This window comes from Rutidosis leptorrhynchoides, chromosome 2, assembly GCF_046630445.1.
Source record: "Rutidosis leptorrhynchoides isolate AG116_Rl617_1_P2 chromosome 2, CSIRO_AGI_Rlap_v1, whole genome shotgun sequence".
In the NCBI taxonomy this organism is placed as follows: domain Eukaryota; kingdom Viridiplantae; phylum Streptophyta; class Magnoliopsida; order Asterales; family Asteraceae; genus Rutidosis; species Rutidosis leptorrhynchoides.
In genome coordinates this window covers 407,128,418-407,147,449 of record NC_092334.1, presented here as the reverse complement: position 1 = coordinate 407,147,449, position 19,032 = coordinate 407,128,418, and the positions used below count along the sequence as shown (strand labels likewise).

General features: G+C 34.6%; 1 non-coding gene across 1 annotated transcript; it reads left to right on the top strand.

Moving 5' to 3' along the window:
- The first annotated feature begins 18,398 nt into the window (after positions 1 to 18,398).
- On the top strand, positions 18,399 to 18,505 carry LOC139894871 (small nucleolar RNA R71). The gene has a single exon (XR_011775350.1). It is a non-coding gene; the product is annotated as a small nucleolar RNA R71 (small nucleolar RNA).
- The last annotated feature ends 527 nt before the right edge of the window (positions 18,506 to 19,032 follow it).

Sequence of the window (19,032 nt, the reverse complement as noted above, 5' to 3'; positions counted from 1 at the left end):
GATTTAATTTCCCTCGTTTACCAAATCGAACAACGCCTTTCCAAGGTGCAACTTTAAGCATGACCATCTCTCCAATTTCAAATTCTATATCTTTTCTTTTAATGTCAGCGTAGCTCTTTTGTCGACTTTGGGCGGTTTTCAACCGTTGTTGAATTTGGATGATCTTCTCGGTAGTTTCTTGTATAATCTCCGGACCCGTAATCTGTCTATCCCCCACTTCACTCCAACAAATCGGAGACCTGCACTTTCTACCATAAAGTGCTTCAAACGGCGCCATCTCAATGCTTGAATGGTAGCTGTTGTTGTAGGAAAATTCTGCTAACGGTAGATGTCGATCCCAACTGTTTCCGAAATCAATAACACATGCTCGTAGCATGTCTTCAAGCGTTTGTATCGTCCTTTCGCTCTGCCCATCAGTTTGTGGATGATAGGCAGTACTCATGTCTAGACGAGTTCCTAATGCTTGCTGTAATGTCTGCCAGAATCTTGAAATAAATCTGCCATCCCTATCAGAGATAATAGAGATTGGTATTCCATGTCTGGAGACGACTTCCTTCAAATACAGTCGTGCTAACTTCTCCATCTTGTCATCTTCTCTTATTGGTAGGAAGTGTGCTGATTTGGTGAGACGATCAACTATTACCCAAATAGTATCAAAACCACTTGCAGTCCTTGGCAATTTAGTGATGAAATCCATGGTAATGTTTTCCCATTTCCATTCCGAGATTTCGGGTTGTTGAAGTAGACCTGATGGTTTCTGATGCTCAGCTTTGACCTTAGAACACGTCAAACATTCTCCTACGTATTTAGCAACATCGGCTTTCATACCCGGCCACCAAAAATGTTTCTTGAGATCCTTGTACATCTTCCCCGTTCCAGGATGTATTGAGTATCTGGTTTTATGAGCTTCTCTAAGTACCATTTCTCTCATATCTCCAAATTTTGGTACCCAAATCCTTTCAGCCCTATACCGGGTTCCGTCTTCCCGAATATTAAGATGCTTCTCCGATCCTTTGGGTATTTCATCCTTTAAATTTCCCTCTTTTAAAACTCCTTGTTGCGCCTCCTTTATTTGAGTAGTAATGTTATTATGAATCATTATATTCATAGATTTTACTCGAATGGGTTCTCTGTCCTTCCTGCTCAAGGCATCGGCTACCACATTTGCCTTCCCCGGGTGGTAACGAATCTCAAAGTCGTAATCATTCAATAATTCAATCCACCTACGCTGCCTCATATTCAGTTGTTTCTGATTAAATATGTGTTGAAGACTTTTGTGGTCGGTATATATAATACTTTTGACCCCATATAAGTAGTGCCTCCAAGTCTTTAATGCAAAAACAACTGCGCCTAATTCCAAATCATGCGTCGTATAATTTTGTTCGTGAATCTTCAATTGTCTAGACGCATAAGCAATCACCTTCGTTCGTTGCATTAATACACAACCGAGACCTTGCTTTGATGCATCACAATAAATCACAAAATCATCATTCCCTTCAGGCAATGACAATATAGGTGCCGTAGTTAGCTTTTTCTTCAATAACTGAAACGCTTTCTCTTGTTCATCATTCCATTCAAATTTCTTCCCTTTATGCGTTAATGCAGTCAAGGGTTTTGCTATTCTGGAAAAGTCTTGGATGAACCTTCTGTAGTAACCAGCTAGTCCTAAAAACTGGCGTATGTGTTTCGGAGTTTTCGGGGTTTCCCACTTTTCAACAGTTTCTATCTTTGTCGGATCCACCTTAATACCTTCTTTGTTCACTATGTGACCGAGAAATTGATCTTCTTCCAACCAAAATGCACACTTTGAAAACTTAGCGTACAATTCTTCCTTCCTCAATACTTCTAACACCTTTCTCAAATGTTCACCGTGTTCTTGGTCATTCTTTGAGTAAATAAGTATGTCATCAATGAAAACAATGACAAACTTGTCAAGGTATGGTCCACACACTCGGTTCATAAGGTCCATGAACACAACTGGTGCATTAGTTAAACCAAACGGCATGACCATAAACTCGTAATGACCGTAACGTGTTCTGAAAGAAGTCTTTGGAATATCATCTTCTTTCACCCGCATTTGATGATACCCGGAACGTAAGTCAATCTTTGAATAAACAGACGAGCCTTGTAGTTGATCAAATAAGTCGTCAATTCTCGGTAGTGGGTAGCGGTTCTTGATGGTAAGTTTGTTCAACTCTCGGTAGTCGATACACAACCTGAATGTACCATCTTTCTTCTTGACAAACAAAACAGGAGCTCCCCACGGTGATGTGCTTGGTCGAATGAAACCACGCTCTAAAAGTTCTTGTAATTGGCTTTGCAGTTCTTTCATCTCGCTGGGTGCGAGTCTGTAAGGAGCACGAGCTATTGGTGCAGCTCCTGGTACAAGATCTATTTGAAATTCAACGGATCGATGTGGGGGTAATCCCGGTAATTCTTTCGGAAATACATCGGGAAATTCTTTTGCAATGGGAACATCATTGATGCTCTTTTCTTCAGTTTGTACTTTCTCGACGTGTGCTAGAACAGCATAGCAACCTTTTCTTATTAGTTTTTGTGCCTTCAAATTACTAATAAGATGTAGCTTCGTGTTGCCCTTTTCTCCGTACACCATTAAGGGTTTTCCTTTTTCTCGTATAATGCGAATTGCATTTTTGTAACAAACGATCTCCGCTTTCACTTCTTTCAACCAGTCCATACCGATTATCACATCAAAACTCCCTAACTCTACTGGTATCAAATCAATCTTAAATGTTTCGCTAACCAGTTTAATTTCTCGATTCCGACATATATTATCTGCTGAAATTAATTTACCATTTGCTAATTCTAGTAAAAATTTACTATCCAAAGGCGTCAATGGACAACTTAATTTAGCACAAAAATCTCTACTCATATAGCTTCTATCCGCACCCGAATCAAATAAAACGTAAGCAGATTTATTGTCAATAAGAAACGTACCCGTAACAAGCTCCGGGTCTTCCTGTGCCTCTACCGCATTAATATTGAAAACTCTTCCACGGCCTTGTCCATTCGTGTTCTCCTGGTTCGGGCAATTTCTAATAATGTGGCCTGGTTTTCCACATTTATAACAAACTACATTGGCATAACTTGCTCCGACACTACTTGCTCAGCCATTACTCGTTCCGACACCATTTGTTCCTTTCGTTCTATTAACCCCTGGTCCGTAGACCTCACACTTCGCCGCGCTATGACCATTTCTTTTACACTTGTTGCAAAATTTGGTGCAGAACCCCGAGTGATTCTTTTCACACCTTTGGCATAGCTGCTTCTGATTGTTGTTGTTGTTGCGGTTATTATTGTTGTTGGGATGATTGTTGTAGTTGCTGTTGTTGTTGTTGTTGTTGTTGTTGGGCCGTTTGTTGTAGTTGCGATTGATGTTGCGATTGTTGGGATAATTGTTGCGATTATTGTTGTAATTGTTGTTGTTGTTGTATTGGTGATTCTTATCACCGTTTTCCTCCCACTTTCTTTTGACTTGCTTCACATTGGCCTCTTCAGCAGTCTGTTCTTTAATTCTTTCTTCAATCTGGTTCACTAGTTTGTGAGCCATTCTACATGCCTGTTGTATGGAGGCGGGCTCGTGTGAACTTATATCTTCTTGGATTCTTTCCGGTAATCCTTTCACAAACGCGTCGATCTTCTCTTCCTCATCTTCGAATGCTCCCGGACACAATAGGCACAATTCTGTGAATCGTCTTTCGTACGTGGTAATATCAAATCCTTGGGTTCGTAACCCTCTAAGTTCTGTCTTGAGCTTATTGACCTCGGTTCTGGGACGGTACTTCTCATTCATCAAGTGCTTGAATGCTGACCACGGTAGTGCGTACGCATCATCTTGTCCCACTTGCTCTAGATAGGTATTCCACCATGTTAACGCAGAACCTGTGAAGGTATACGTAGCATACTTCACTTTGTCCTCTTCAGTACACTTACTTATGGCAAACACCGATTCAACCTTCTCGGTCCACCGTTTCAATCCGATCGGTCCTTCGGTTCCATCAAATTCCAAAGGTTTGCAGGCAGTGAATTCTTTGTAGGTGCATCCTACACGATTTCCTGTACTGCTAGATCCAAGGTTATTGCTGGTATGTAGCGCAGCCTGTACTGCGGCTATGTTTGAAGCTAGAAAAGTACGGAATTCCTCTTCATTCATATTCACGGTGTGTCGAGTAGTCGGTGCCATTTCCTTCAAAATAGTTAAATGGAACAAGTTAATCATACAGAATATTAAGAGTAGTTAATAGTATTTCGTAGCATAATATGAACTCATTTATAAAAGCTTTTTCTTCATATTAGCGTTTTATAAGTTTAAATTCGGGTAGTACCTACCCGTTAAGTTCATACTTAGTAGCTAATATACAATTCAACTACTACAATTCTATATGAAAAACTGATTATAATAATATTTCGCGTTCAAACTTTTATATAATATTTTACAAACTTACAATACCGCTTATTTTACATAAAGCATGAAATATAGCACACAATAACTTTGATACAAGATAGTTGTGAAGACAATTCTAGCTAGTACACAAGTCGTTCAGCAAAGGCAATAAAGACACGTAATTCATACGTCCAGAAACAAGTCATGCATTCTGGTTTTACTAGGACTACTTCCCATCCTTGGTCTTGTGCAACATAACCGTTATGGCCGTTGATAAGACAGCGTGTTGTAACGTCATCAAAGGGACGAGGGTTACGTAATGTCCAACAGTCCCGTAATAATCTAAAAACCTCATTTCTTACCCCAATTACCGACTCCGTCACTTGTGGAAACGTTTTGTTTAATAGTTGTAGCCCGATGTTCTTGTTCTCACTTTGGTGAGAAGCGAACATTACTAATCCGTAAGCATAACATGCTTCTTTATGTTGCATGTTAGCCGCTTTTTCTAAATCACGAAGTCCAATATTCGGATATATTGAGTCAAAATAATTTCTTAACCCGTTGCGTAAAATAGCATTTGGGTTCCCCGCAATATATGCGTCAAAGTAAACACATCGTAACTTATGGGTTTCCCAATGTGATATCCCCCATCTTTCAAACGAAAGTCTCTTATAAACCAAGACATTCTTGGAACGTTCTTCGAATGTCTTACAAACTGATCTCGCCTTAAATAGTTGTGCCGAAGAATTCTGGCCGACTCTAGACAAGATTTCATCAATCATGTCTCCGGGTAGGTCTCTTAAAATATTGGGTTGTCTATCCATTTTGTGTTTTTAAACTGTAAAATAGACAAGAGTTAGATTCATAAAAAAATACTTATTAATACAAGCAATTTTTACATATATCATAAAGCATAAGAACACTATATTACATATATTACACCACACGAATACAACTATCTTATTCTGACTCGCTCGTTTCTTCTTCTTCGGTTTTGGTTCGTTTTGACAAGTTTCTAGGGATATATGATGTTCCCCTAATACGAGCCGTCGTTGTCCACATTGGTTTAGAAAAACCTGGTGGTTTAGAGGTTCCCGGGTCATTGTTACAACTTAAGGACTTCGGGGGTTGACGATACATATAAAGTTCATCGGGGTTGGAATTAGATTTCTCTATTTTTATGCCCTTTCCCTTATTATTTTCTTTTGCCTTTTTAAATTCAGTTGGGGTAATTTCTATAACATCATCGGAATTCTCGTCGGAATCCGATTCATCGGAGAATTGGTAATCCTCCCAATATTTTGCTTCCTTGGCGGAAACACCATTGACCATAATTAACTTTGGTCGGTTGGTTGAGGATTTTCTTTTACTTAACCGTTTTATTATTTCCCCCACCGGTTCTATTTCTTCATCCGGTTCCGATTCTTCTTCCGGTTCCGATTCTTCTTCCGGTTCCGACTCTTCTTCCGGTTCCTCTTCGGGAACTTGTGAATCAGTCCACAAATCATTCCAATTTACATTTGACTCTTCATTATTATTAGGTGAGTCAATGGGACTTGTTCTAGAGGTAGACATCTATCACATAATATCAAACACGTTAAGAGATTAATATATCACATAATATTCATATGTTAAAAATATATAGTTTCCAACAAAAATGTTAAGCAATCATTTTTAAAGGAAACACGGTCGAAGTCCAGACTCACTAATGCATCCTAACAAACTCGATAAGACACACTAATGCAAATTTTCTGGTTCTCTAAGACCAACGCTCGGATACCAACTGAAATGTCCCGTTCTTATTGATTAAAAACGTTCCATATTAATTGATTTCGTTGCGAGGTTTTGACCTCTATATGAGACGTTTTTCAAAGACTGCATTCATTTTTAAAACAAAACATAACCTTTATTTCATAAATAAAGGTTTAAAAAGCTTTACGTAGATTATCAAATAATGATAATCTAAAATATCCTGTTTACACACGACCATTACATAATGGTTTACAATACAAATATGTTACATCGAAATCAGTTTCTTGAATGCAGTTTTTACACAATATCATACAAACATGGACTCCAAATCTTGTCCTTATTTTAGTATGCAACAGCGGAAGCTCTTAATATTCACCTGAGAATAAACATGCTTTAAACGTCAACAAAAATGTTGGTGAGTTATAGGTTTAACCTATATATATCAAATCGTAACAATAGACCACAAGATTTCATATTTCAATACACATCCCATACATAGAGATAAAAATCATTCATATGGTGAACACCTGGTAACCGACAATAACAAGATGCATATATAAGAATATCCCCATCATTCCGGGACATCCTTCGGATATGATATAAATTTCGAAGTACTAAAGCATCCGGTACTTTGGATGGGGTTTGTTAGGCCCAATAGATCTATCTTTAGGATTCGCGTCAATTAGGGTGTCTGTTCCCTAATTCTTAGATTACCAGACTTAATAAAAAGGGGCATATTCGATTTCGATAATTCAACCATAGAATGTAGTTTCACGTACTTGTGTCTATTTTGTAAATCATTTATAAAACCTGCGTGTATTCTCATCCCAAAAATATTAGATTTTAAAAGTGGGACTATAACTCACTTTCACAGATTTTTACTTCGTCGGGAAGTAAGACTTGGCCACTGTTGATTCACGAACCTATAACAATATATACATATATATTAAAGTATGTTCAAAATATATTTACAACACTTTTAATATATTTTGATGTTTTAAGTTTATTAAGTCAGCTGTCCTCGTTAGTAACCTATAACTAGTTGTCCACAGTTAGATGTACAGAAATAAATCGATAAATATTATCTTGAATCAATCCACGACCCAGTGTATACGTATCTCAGTATTGATCACAACTCAAACTATATATATTTTGGAATCAACCTCAACCCTGTATAGCTAACTCCAACATTCACATATAGAGTGTCTATGGTTGTTCCGAAATATATATAGATGTGTCGACATGATAGGTCGAAACATTGTATACGTGTCTATGGTATCTCAAGATTACATAATATACAATACAAGTTGATTAAGTTATGGTTGGAATAGATTTGTTACCAATTTTCACGTAGCTAAAATGAGAAAAATTATCCAATCTTGTTTTACCCATAACTTCTTCATTTTAAATCCGTTTTGAGTGAATCAAATTGCTATGGTTTCATATTGAACTCTATTTTATGAATCTAAACAGAAAAAGTATAGGTTTATAGTCGGAAAAATAAGTTACAAGTCGTTTTTGTAAAGGTAGTCATTTCAGTCGAAAGAACGACGTCTAGATGACCATTTTAGAAAACATACTTCCACTTTGAGTTTAACCATAATTTTTGGATATAGTTTCATGTTCATAATAAAAATCATTTCCTCAGAATAACAACTTTTAAATCAAAGTTTATCATAGTTTTTAATTAACTAACCCAAAACAGCCCGCGGTGTTACTACGACGGCGTAAATCCGGATTTACGGTGTTTTTCGTGTTTCCAGGTTTTAAATCATTAAGTTAGCATATCATATAGATATAGAACATGTGTTTAGTTGATTTTAAAAGTCAAGTTAGAAGGATTAACTTTTGTTTGCGAACAAGTTTAGAATTAACTAAACTATGTTCTAGTGATTACAATTTTAAACCTTCGAATAAGATAGCTTTATATGTATGAATCGAATGATGTTATGAACATCATTACTACCTTAATTTCCTTGGATAAACCTACTGGAAAAGAGAACAATGGATCTAGCTTCAATGGATCCTTGGATGGCTCGAAGTTCTTGAAGCAGAATCATGACACGAAAACAAGTTCAAGTAAGATCATCACTTGAAATAAGATTGTTATAGTTATAGAAATTGAACCAAAGTTTGAATATGATTATTACCTTGTATTAGAATGATAACCTACTGTAAGAAACAAAGATTTCTTGAGGTTGGATGATCACCTTACAAGATTGAAAGTGAGCTAGCAAACTTGAAAGTATTCTTGATTTTATGAAACTAGAACTTTTGGAATTTATGAAGAACACTTAGAACTTGAAGATAGAACTTGAGAGAGATTAATTAGATGAAGAAAATTGAAGAATGAAAGTGTTTGTAGGTGTTTTTGGTCGTTGGTGTATGGATTAGATATAAAGGATATGTAATTTTGTTTTCATGTAAATAAGTCATGAATGATTACTCATATTTTTGTAATTTTATGAGATATTTCATGCTAGTTGCCAAATGATGGTTCCCACATGTGTTAGGTGACTCACATGGGCTGCTAAGAGCTGATCATTGGAGTGTATATACCAATAGTACATACATCTAAAAGCTGTGTATTGTACGAGTACGAATACGGGTGCATACGAGTAGAATTGTTGATGAAACTGAACGAGGATGTAATTGTAAGCATTTTTGTTAAGTAGAAGTATTTTGATAAGTGTATTGAAGTCTTTCAAAAGTGTATAAATACATATTAAAACACTACATGTATATACATTTTAACTGAGTCGGTAAGTCATCGTTAGTCGTTACATGTAAGTGTTGTTTTGAAACCTTTAGGTTAACGATCTTGTTAAATGTTGTTAACCCAATGTTTATAATATCAAATGAGATTTTAAATTATTATATTATCATGATATTATCATGTATGAATATCTCTTAATATGATATATATACATTAAATGTCTTTACAACGATAATCGTTACATATATGTCTCGTTTAAAAATCATTAAGTTAGTAGTCTTGTTTTTACATATGTAGTTCATTGTTAATATACTTTATGATATGTTTTCTTATCATAGTATCATGTTAACTATATATATATATCCATATATATGTCATCATATAGTTTTTACAAGTTTTAACGTTCGTGAATCACCGATCAACTTGGGTGGTCAATTGTCTATATGAAACATATTTCAATTAATCAAGTCTTAACAAGTTTGATTGCTTAACATGTTGGAAACATTTAATCATGTAAATATCAATCTCAATTAATATATATAAACATGGAAAAGTTCGGGTCACTACAACTTTAAACCTGTAGATTCACCAACATTATTTGTTGACCTGTTTTTGCGTATTGTTATTCTCAGGTCTTTAAGAGGTATGCTTCCGCTGTGTTTGCTGCATGACTGGCCGTGGAGTCAGCATTTGATTTTAAAGAACATTAATTACTTTCACATTTAAAACTTTTATACTGTTTAAATAATGTTGGCTTGTGGTTACGATCACAACAGTGTTTCTATTTTGGGATTATTGACTTATGTTTTTGAAAGTTAATTTTTGAATAAAATTAAATGCGATTGCTTTAAACGTCTCATATAGAGGGCGTAACTGTTAACTGTGGGACCTGGATTAACACGCCGTCAGATGGTAATTTGGCGGGGTGTTAAATTTTGAACTTCTGATTCTTTTATCATGCCATTTATTCGTTCTTTCCTTAGAGATTAACGAATTTTCATATGCATCAAGTCTTAATTCTTCTAATTCGTTTAATTGGCTTAATCGTTGACGTCCGGCTTCATGTAAATCAAGATTACATGTCTTCAAAGCCCAAAATGCTTTGTGCTCAATTTCTACTGGAAGGTGACATGCTTTTCCGTAAAGAGTTTAAAAGGTGTGGTGCCAATTGGAGTTTTGTAGGCTGTTCGAAAAGCCTAGAGTGCATCCTCCAATTTTCATGGACCATTCATTCGGATTTGATCCTACAGTTTTCTCTAGAATACGTTTTAAAGCTCGGTTGGTATTTTCAACTTGTCCACTTGTTTGTGGATGATAAGCGGTTGAGATTTTATGAGTTACTCCATCTTTTGAGAACTTTCTCAAGTTAATTATTACAAAAATGAGTACCCCGATCACTTATTAAAGCTTTCGGTGTTTCGAACCTAGCAAAAAGACGTTTTAAGAAGTTGACTATAACTCGTGCATCGTTAATTGGGATAGCTTGTGCTTTCGCCCATTTAGATACATAATCAATGGCAACGACAATGTAGAGATTATTATGAGATTTTGGAAATGGACCCATAAAGTCAATACCCCAAATGTCGAATACTTCACATACTTGAATGACATTTTGTGGCATTTCATCACGTTGACTTATTTTTCCGGCCCTTTGACATGCATCACAGGATTTACAAAGAAGGTGTGCGTCTTTGAAAATTGTAGGCCAATAGAATCCAGCGTCGTAAACTTTTCTTGCTGTGAGTTGAGGCCCATAATGCCCTCCTGTTGGTCCTATGTAACAATGGTTTAAGATTAGACTAGTTTCATCCCCGAATACACATCGGCTTATTATTCCATCTGGATAACTTTTAAACAGATGTGGATCTTACCAAAAATAGTGTTTTATATCACTAAAGAATTTCTTTCGTTTTTGGTACGACATCCCTTTTTCAAGGAATCCACATACTAAGTAGTTTGAAAAGTCTGCAAACCATGGAATTTCATTATAATCGATTTTCAAGAGATATTCATCAGGAAAGTTGTCTTGTATGGCCGATTCATTTAGAACTTCTAGTTCAGGATTTTCAAGAAGAGAAAGATGATCAGCGGCGAGATTTTCTGCTCCCTTTTTGTCTCGGATTTCAATATCGAACTCTTGTAAGAGTAAGATCCAACGGATTAACCGTGGTTTGGCATCTTGTTTCAAAAATAGGTATCTAAGAGCAGAATGATCAGTATAGACCACCGTTTTAGCTAGAACGAGATATGAACGAAATTTGTCAAAAGCAAAGACAATAGCAAGGAGTTCTTTTTCAGTAGTTGTATAGTTCGTTTGTGCTCCTTGTAACGTCTTACTAGCGTAATAGATAGGTTGAAATCGTTTTTCAATCCTTTGTCCTAAAACGGCTCCCATTGCAAAATCACTTGCATCGCACATGATTTCAAATGGTAGATTCCAATTTGGAGTTATCATGATCGGCGCATTAGTGAGTTTTTCTTTAAGAATATTAAAAGATTTGATGCATTCATCCGAAAAGATGAATGTAGCATCTTTTTCAAAGAGTTTATTCATAGGAGTGGCAATTTTAAAAAAAACTTTAATGAAACGTCGGTAATATAACGACCCGCCCTAATCCATCTGGACGAATACATTACATTTGGTTACATTGCGAGGTACTTGACCTCTATATGATATATTTTGCAAACATTGCATTCGTTTTTAAAAGACAATCTTTCATTTCATCGAAAGATGACGGCATGCATACCATTTCATAATATATCCAATTATAATTGACTTAATAATAATCTTGATGAACTCAACGACTTGAATGCAACGTCTTTTGAAATATGCCATGAATGACTCCAAGTAATATCTTTAAAATGAGCAAATGCACAGCGGAAGATTTCTTTCATACCTGAGAATAAACATGCTTTAAAGTGTCAACCAAAAGGTTGGTGAGTTCATAGGTTTATCATAAACAATCATTTCCATTATTTTAATAGACCATAAAATTTTCATATTTCATAAACATCATTTTCGTATCAGGCATTTCGTAAACTGCATAGAGATAAAAATCATTCATATGGTGAACACCTGGCAACCGACATTAACAAGATGCATATAGAATATCCCCATCATTCCGGGACACCCATCGGACATGATAATTTGGAAGTACTAAAGCATTCCAAATTCCAGAATGGGGCTTGTTGGGCCAGATAGATCTACCGTTAGGATTCGTGTCAATTAGGGGCCAATTCCCTAATTCTTAGGCTACCAAGCTAAAAAGGGGCATATTCGATTTCGATAATTCAACCATAGAATGTAGTTTCGATTACTTGTGTCTATTTCGTAAAACATTTATAAAAGCAGCGCATGTATTCTCAGTCCCAAAAATATATATTGCAAAAGCATTTAAAAGGGGAGCAAATGAAACTCACAATACTGTATTTTGTAGTAAAAATACATATGACAATATTGAAGAATGCAGGGTTAGCCTCGGATTCACGAGCCTATATCAAGTATATATATTAACACATATAATCACATAATTTCTCCTACATAATATTTATATATTAAGTGTTGTAGTTATATAAATACATATATGCTTTATTTATATTTTATATCTTCAGTTATATTTTATATATAGTTATTTTGTAAATAATCAATATTCATATATATAGTTATATTACAATATATATATATATATATATATATATATATATATATATATATATATATATATATATATATATATATATATATATATATATATAGTTGGTATTATATCAAAAATCAGTAATTTGTTATATATAATATTTATATAATAATTTTATTATGTTTGTAGTAAAAATAATATTACTGTAATAATATTAATACTAATGATAATAATAGTGATAATAAAATAATGTAATATAATTTTATATAAAAATCATGTTAATGAAAAATAATAATAATGATAGTAATAATGATAATAATAATGATAGTTATAATTTCAATTCAAATATTAATTTTAATGTTAATGATAATAACAATAATAATAACAATAATAATAACAATAGTAATAATAAATAATAATAATAATAATAAATAATAATAATAATAATAATAATAATAATAATAATAATAATAATAATAATAATAATAATAATAATAATAATAATAATAATAATAATAATAATAATAATAATAATAATAATAATAAATAGAGTAAAATTACTACCTCAAAGAAGTAGCTCTTAAAAAAAATGCCCAAGTCCGGATTTGAAACCGCAACCTCCCGCTAACCCAATAATATTCTTAACCATTCCTCTATTTATTTGTTTTCTGCCATTAAACCTTTTAAGCCATAAAACCATGTTTCCTTCTTCTTCTTTTTCTAAAAAAAATGCTACAACCGGGACTCGAACCCACAACCTCTCGTTTCACGAATACACGCCCAACCATTGCTCCGCTGCTCACCTTCTTGAAATAATTCGCAGGTTTAATAACTTAACATACAGGAAGCTGTTTGTTTTTCTTATTAAACTTAAAACCCAAATCATCCTTATCCATCGTCTAACATCATCATCATTTAACGTTCATATTAACGTTACCATGATTACCATATTATTTAACCCAACACAAAACATGGACCTCGGCCCAACAATCAAATCCCGTTTTGTAAGTCCACTTAAATCATAATCGGCCCAACTAGTATTCCATGGAGTGTTGATAGATAACTAGGTCCCGCTAGTACTCCGTATATTTTAATTAAACCCATGGATAGATAGTGGGATTATTTGCCTAGTCCTTGTCGGCCACAAAGAAGAAAATACACAGTATTAATTTATTTTCACTATAATATCATTTACAGACCATTAATTCGAATTCATAGCGGCTGTAAAAATAACGGCGATGATGATTTGTTATGTTGTACAGGAGGTAGAAACAGCAGCAAAAATGGAATTGTTATCGAGTAAGAGCTGAAACAAAAAGGAAATAAAGGGAGCAATAAAAATGGTGTTGATTTTACGGTTAAACCAGAGAAAAGAAAGAGGCTGTATAACTGCAGCTTATTCGATGGTTCTTGGGCTGTTTCATGATAGAACAGAAATATCATAACGTTTTTTGGTTAACGATTGTTTGTTGTAATAAAGATCAAATAGCCGTTATTTGTTTATGGATTTGATCTTGGGTTCATGAAGAAGATAAAGAGAAGAAAGAGAGATATTGTGGTGGAGATATGGTTGTAGTGGTGATTGTTCATTGGACATAAACAGGAAAAAAAAAACAAGGTAGTAGGGACGGTTGTTTGTGGGTGTTTTCGGTTTGTTGGAGTTCTCAATTAGAAACAAAAAGAAATCAAATATTTGTTGGAGATGGGTCTTGATTGTTTTCGAAGAATCATAAATACGAGAGTGTGGTGATGGTTGTGAGTTGTATGGTGATTCGATAGCTTCATGGTGGGTGTCGAGTAGTTTGTTCCTCAACAGTAAACAGAAAGATAGTAGCAAAATGAGTGAGTAGTAGGTGGGTTTGTTGCGGTTGTTCTTGGTTGTGCAGGGTATTGAGTGGGTTGTGTGGGTGCTTGGTTGGTTTTCAAATAGCAAACAGAAAAGATCTATGCATAGTAGTAGCATGAAATCATAATTTAAATGGTGTTTTGGTTATGGACAGGAAACAAGTAACAATTATGTATATGTGTAGATGATAATGGTGGTGGCATTCGGTGGTGAATGAAGGTGGTGAAAGGTGGCGGTGGATGATAACCGTGGTGTTTAAATGGTGATTAATATATGTATGTACCATATATATATATATATATATATATATATATATATATATATATATATATATATATATATATATATATATATATATAACTTAGATGGTGCTTAAAAAAACAATAACAGTGAGTCCTTAATTAATAAATCAAGTCACAGATATATTTACTGTTTCAAATAGGAAAGCCGCCTATAACTTATAATTTAGTTACCACATTTTCAACACGGAGAGTGTATCATACTCCATTGTTAATCAGTGACGGATAAAAGTTCACAGAAAAATCCCAAACTTTTACATTAATTATCTTTATTTATTTTGGTTATTATGGTATAAAATTCGATCATTAACTTGTTAAATAAAAATTACATCAACTTTCCCTTCAATTCTGGGTAAAATATGAAAAGTGTTAAAATTTAATAACTATATCCTAAATACATTTTAGTAAGCCTAAAATTTATAGAACTCATTTTCAGATCACCGTTTATTTTAAAATCATATAAGTTCGAATTAAACTTCTCTACATAATAATCGAAACGTCCAACGACTATTACAATCATTTAATATTTACTTTTAATATATTTTATTTATATATAGTTATGTTATTAAATAATTATTATAATATCATATTTTATTTTATTTTATTTTGCATAGTAAATTCTAATAATTGTATCATATAACATTTCAAATTAATATATATGTATATATTTAAATGTGTACATATCTTATTTACAAATAGTTGTTCGTGAATCGCCAAGAACAGTCGAATGGTAAATGAATACATGAACACAGTTCAAAGTTTTTGAGATTTCAACATTACAGACTTTGCTTATCGTGTCGGAAACATTAAATCATATAAAGTTAAAGTTTAAATATGGTCAGAAATCTCCGGGTCGTCACAGGTAAAAACCGGCATGACCTAGAAAACTCCTAACTCCTCTAACATTGGTGGGATGTGAAAGTTTAGCAATTACATCTACTTTAGCTCTATCCACTTCAATTCCTTCCTTTAAAATTTTATGACCAAGAACGATGCCTTCTTTTTACCATGAAATGGCATTTCTCCCAATTAAGTACTAGATTTGATTGCTCGCATCTAATAAGCATTCGTTCAAGATTAACTAGACATGATTCAAAATTATCACCGAAGACTGAAAAGTCATCGATGAAAACTTCCATGCATTCTTCTATCATGTCGTGAAAAATTGCCATCATGAACCTTTGAAAGGTTGCAGGGGCGTTGCAAAGTCCAAATGGCATGCGTTTGTAAGCAAAAGTACCATAAGGGCACGTGAAGGTGGTTTTCTCTTGGTCCTCGGGTGCGATTGGAATTTGAAAGTATCCAGAGAAACCGTCAAGGAAACAATAGTAACTGTTCCCAGTTAACCTTTCCAACATTTGATCAATGAAAGGTAAGGGAAAGTGATCTTTTCTGGTGGCGTCATTTAATTTTTTATAATCAATACAAACACGCCATCCCGTTACAGTCCTAGCAGGAATAAGCTCATCTTTTTCATTTGTGATGACAGTAATGCCACCCTTCTTGGGCACGCATTGAACTGGGCTTACCCATGGACTATCAGAGATTGGATAAATTAAATTTGTATCGAGCAGTTTAATAATTTCTTTCTTAACAACATCTTGCATATTAGGATTTAGTATTCGTTGGCGTTGCACATATGTTTTATGACCTTCTTCCATAAGAATTTTATGTGTGCAATACGAAGGACTTATACCTTTAATGTCATGAATCTTCCATGCAATAGCTGGTTTATGAGCTTTTAGCACAGAAATGAGTTGAGATTTTTCATTTTCCGTAAGAGAAAACGATATTATAACAGGTAATTCAGATTCACCATGTAAATAAGCGTATTCCAAATGGTTTGGAAGTGGCTTTAACTCTAATGTCGGTGGTTCTTCTATCGATGATTTATATCGATATCTGTCTTCCTCTTTTAGCATTTGAAGTTCTTCCATTGTTGGTTCGTATTCATTAGCCATGAGTGTAGCTAACATTTCAGCTTCATCAATTGGTTCAGTTTCTTCTCCTAAAGAACATTCTCCTATTCCTTGTAATTCTGGAAATTCTAGTAACAATTCTGCATGTGAATCTATAGTTTGAACATAATAACATGTATCATCTGCAGATTGCGGTTGTTGCATGGCTCTATCAATAGAAAAGGTAACACTCTCATCCTCTATACTTAGGGTCAGTTTCTTACCAAACACTTCTATTATTGCTTTAGCCGTATTTAAGAATTGTCTTCCTAATATAAGAGGAACTCGAGAATCTTCTTCCATGTCCAGAATAACAAAGTCTACTGGAAATACTAAAGTACCAACTTTAACTAGCATGTTTTCCATTATCCCTCTAGGATATTTTATTGATCGATCGGCTAGTTGTATGCTTATTCGTGTTGGTTTCAATTCTCCAAGGTCTAGTTTAGCGTATAGTGAATATGACATTAAATTTATACTAGCACCTAAGTCTGTCAATGCTTCTATTGAACTAAGACTACCCAGAAAACATGGAATTGTGAAACTTCCAGGATCTGATAATTTTTCTAGTATCTTATTCAACAGCACTGCAGAACAATTAGCATTCATTGTAACAGCCGAGAGTTCTTCCATTTTCTTTCTATTTGTGATTAGATCTTTCAGGAATTTAGCATATCTTGGCATTCCTGAAATCACATTAATAAAAGGAAGATTGACATTTATTTGTTTAAACATATCCAAGAATTTGGATTGCTCGGCTTCAAGTCTTTCTTTTCTCATTTTACTCGGGTAAGGAAGCGGTGGTTGCTATGATTTAACATAAGGCTTTGCCTTAACGGTGTTATCTTCATTAACCTTTTCAACTACCGGTTCTGATTCCTTCTCTTGCTCAGGCTGTGGTGCCTGTGTAGTAGGAATAGAGTCATCAGAAATTACAGGTATTTCAGGTGGTTTAAGTGTAATACCACTTCTTGTGGTAATGGCTTTAGCTGTTTCATTTCAGGACTTAGCATTTGTATCGCTAGGTAGACTCTCCGGTTTTCTTTCTACAATTAACCTCGCTAGGTTACTAACTTCTTGTTCCAGATTTTGGATTGAAGCTTGTTGATTTCTAAATGCTTGAGCATTTTGTTCATTAGTTTGTTTCTGAGATGAGAAAAATTGCGTTTGAGATTCAACTAGCTTTGATATCATATCTTCTAAATTTGGCTTTTTATCATTTGTGTGGTTTATTTGGAAAAATAGGTCTTTGCTGGTTGTAAGTAATATTAGATACTTGTTGATTGCTAGGACCTTGTTGGTTGTTGTATGGAACATTTTGGTTATAATTCTGATTTTGATTGTAGTTTGGTCTTGGCGGTTAATAATTATTTTGATAATTATTTCCAGGCATTTGGTTCAGGTATGAAACATTCTCTCTTTGCTCCATTATTTGTTCAACACTGAGACAATCTTTTGTCAAATGTGGTCCTCCACACTGCTCACAACTAATTCGTATTACGTGAATATCGTTAGTCATCTTTTCCATTCATCTCTCGAAAGCATCTAGCTTTGCGAAAATGGAATCAAAGTCATGGCTAGAATCGGCTCTATCCGCTTTAGATGAACGAAAAATATCTTTTTCTCGATGCCACTCATGTGAGTGGGATGTTGTGTTATCAAAAATCTTGTGAGCTTCAGTTGCGATTTTCTTCATAATGGAACCACCAGCTGCTGTGTCGATGTCTTTTCGTAGGGCAACGTCGACACCTTGGTAGAATATTTGTACTATTTGATAAGTGTCTAAACCATGCTGAGGACATCCTCTCAACAACTTTCCGAATCTTGTCCACGCTTCATATAATGTTTCATTTGGCTTTTGCGCGAACATAACAATTTCTCCTTGAAGTCTCATGGCTTTAGATGCCGGAAAGAATCTTTTAAGAAATTTCTCAACTAAAACATCACATGTATCAATCGCTCCTTCAGGTAACGATTCTAACCAATCTTTGGCTTCTCCCTTTAAAGTCCAAGGAAACAACATGAGATAGATTTGTTCATCCTCAACTTCTCTGATTTTAAATAGAGTACAGATCCTATTAAAGGTTCGAAGATGTTCGTTTGGATCTTCTTTTGGCGTACCACTAAATTGGCATTGATTAGTTACTATGTGTAGGATTTGTCCTTTGATTTCATAATCTGGCGCATTAATGTCTGGTAGAGTAATTGCGTGACCTTGGCCCATGCGTGTGGCTCTCATTCGGTCCTCCATACTTAGAGGTTCCTGATTTTCCATGATTGAATTTGTTGAATCTGAATCACAATCACTAGAGGATTCTAATTTAATGGTTTCTTCCTCGACAACCTCTGGTTAAATGATTTGTGGTTCAGGAGGAATGATTAGTGGTTTAGGATCTCTGAATTGTCCTTGAATATCCT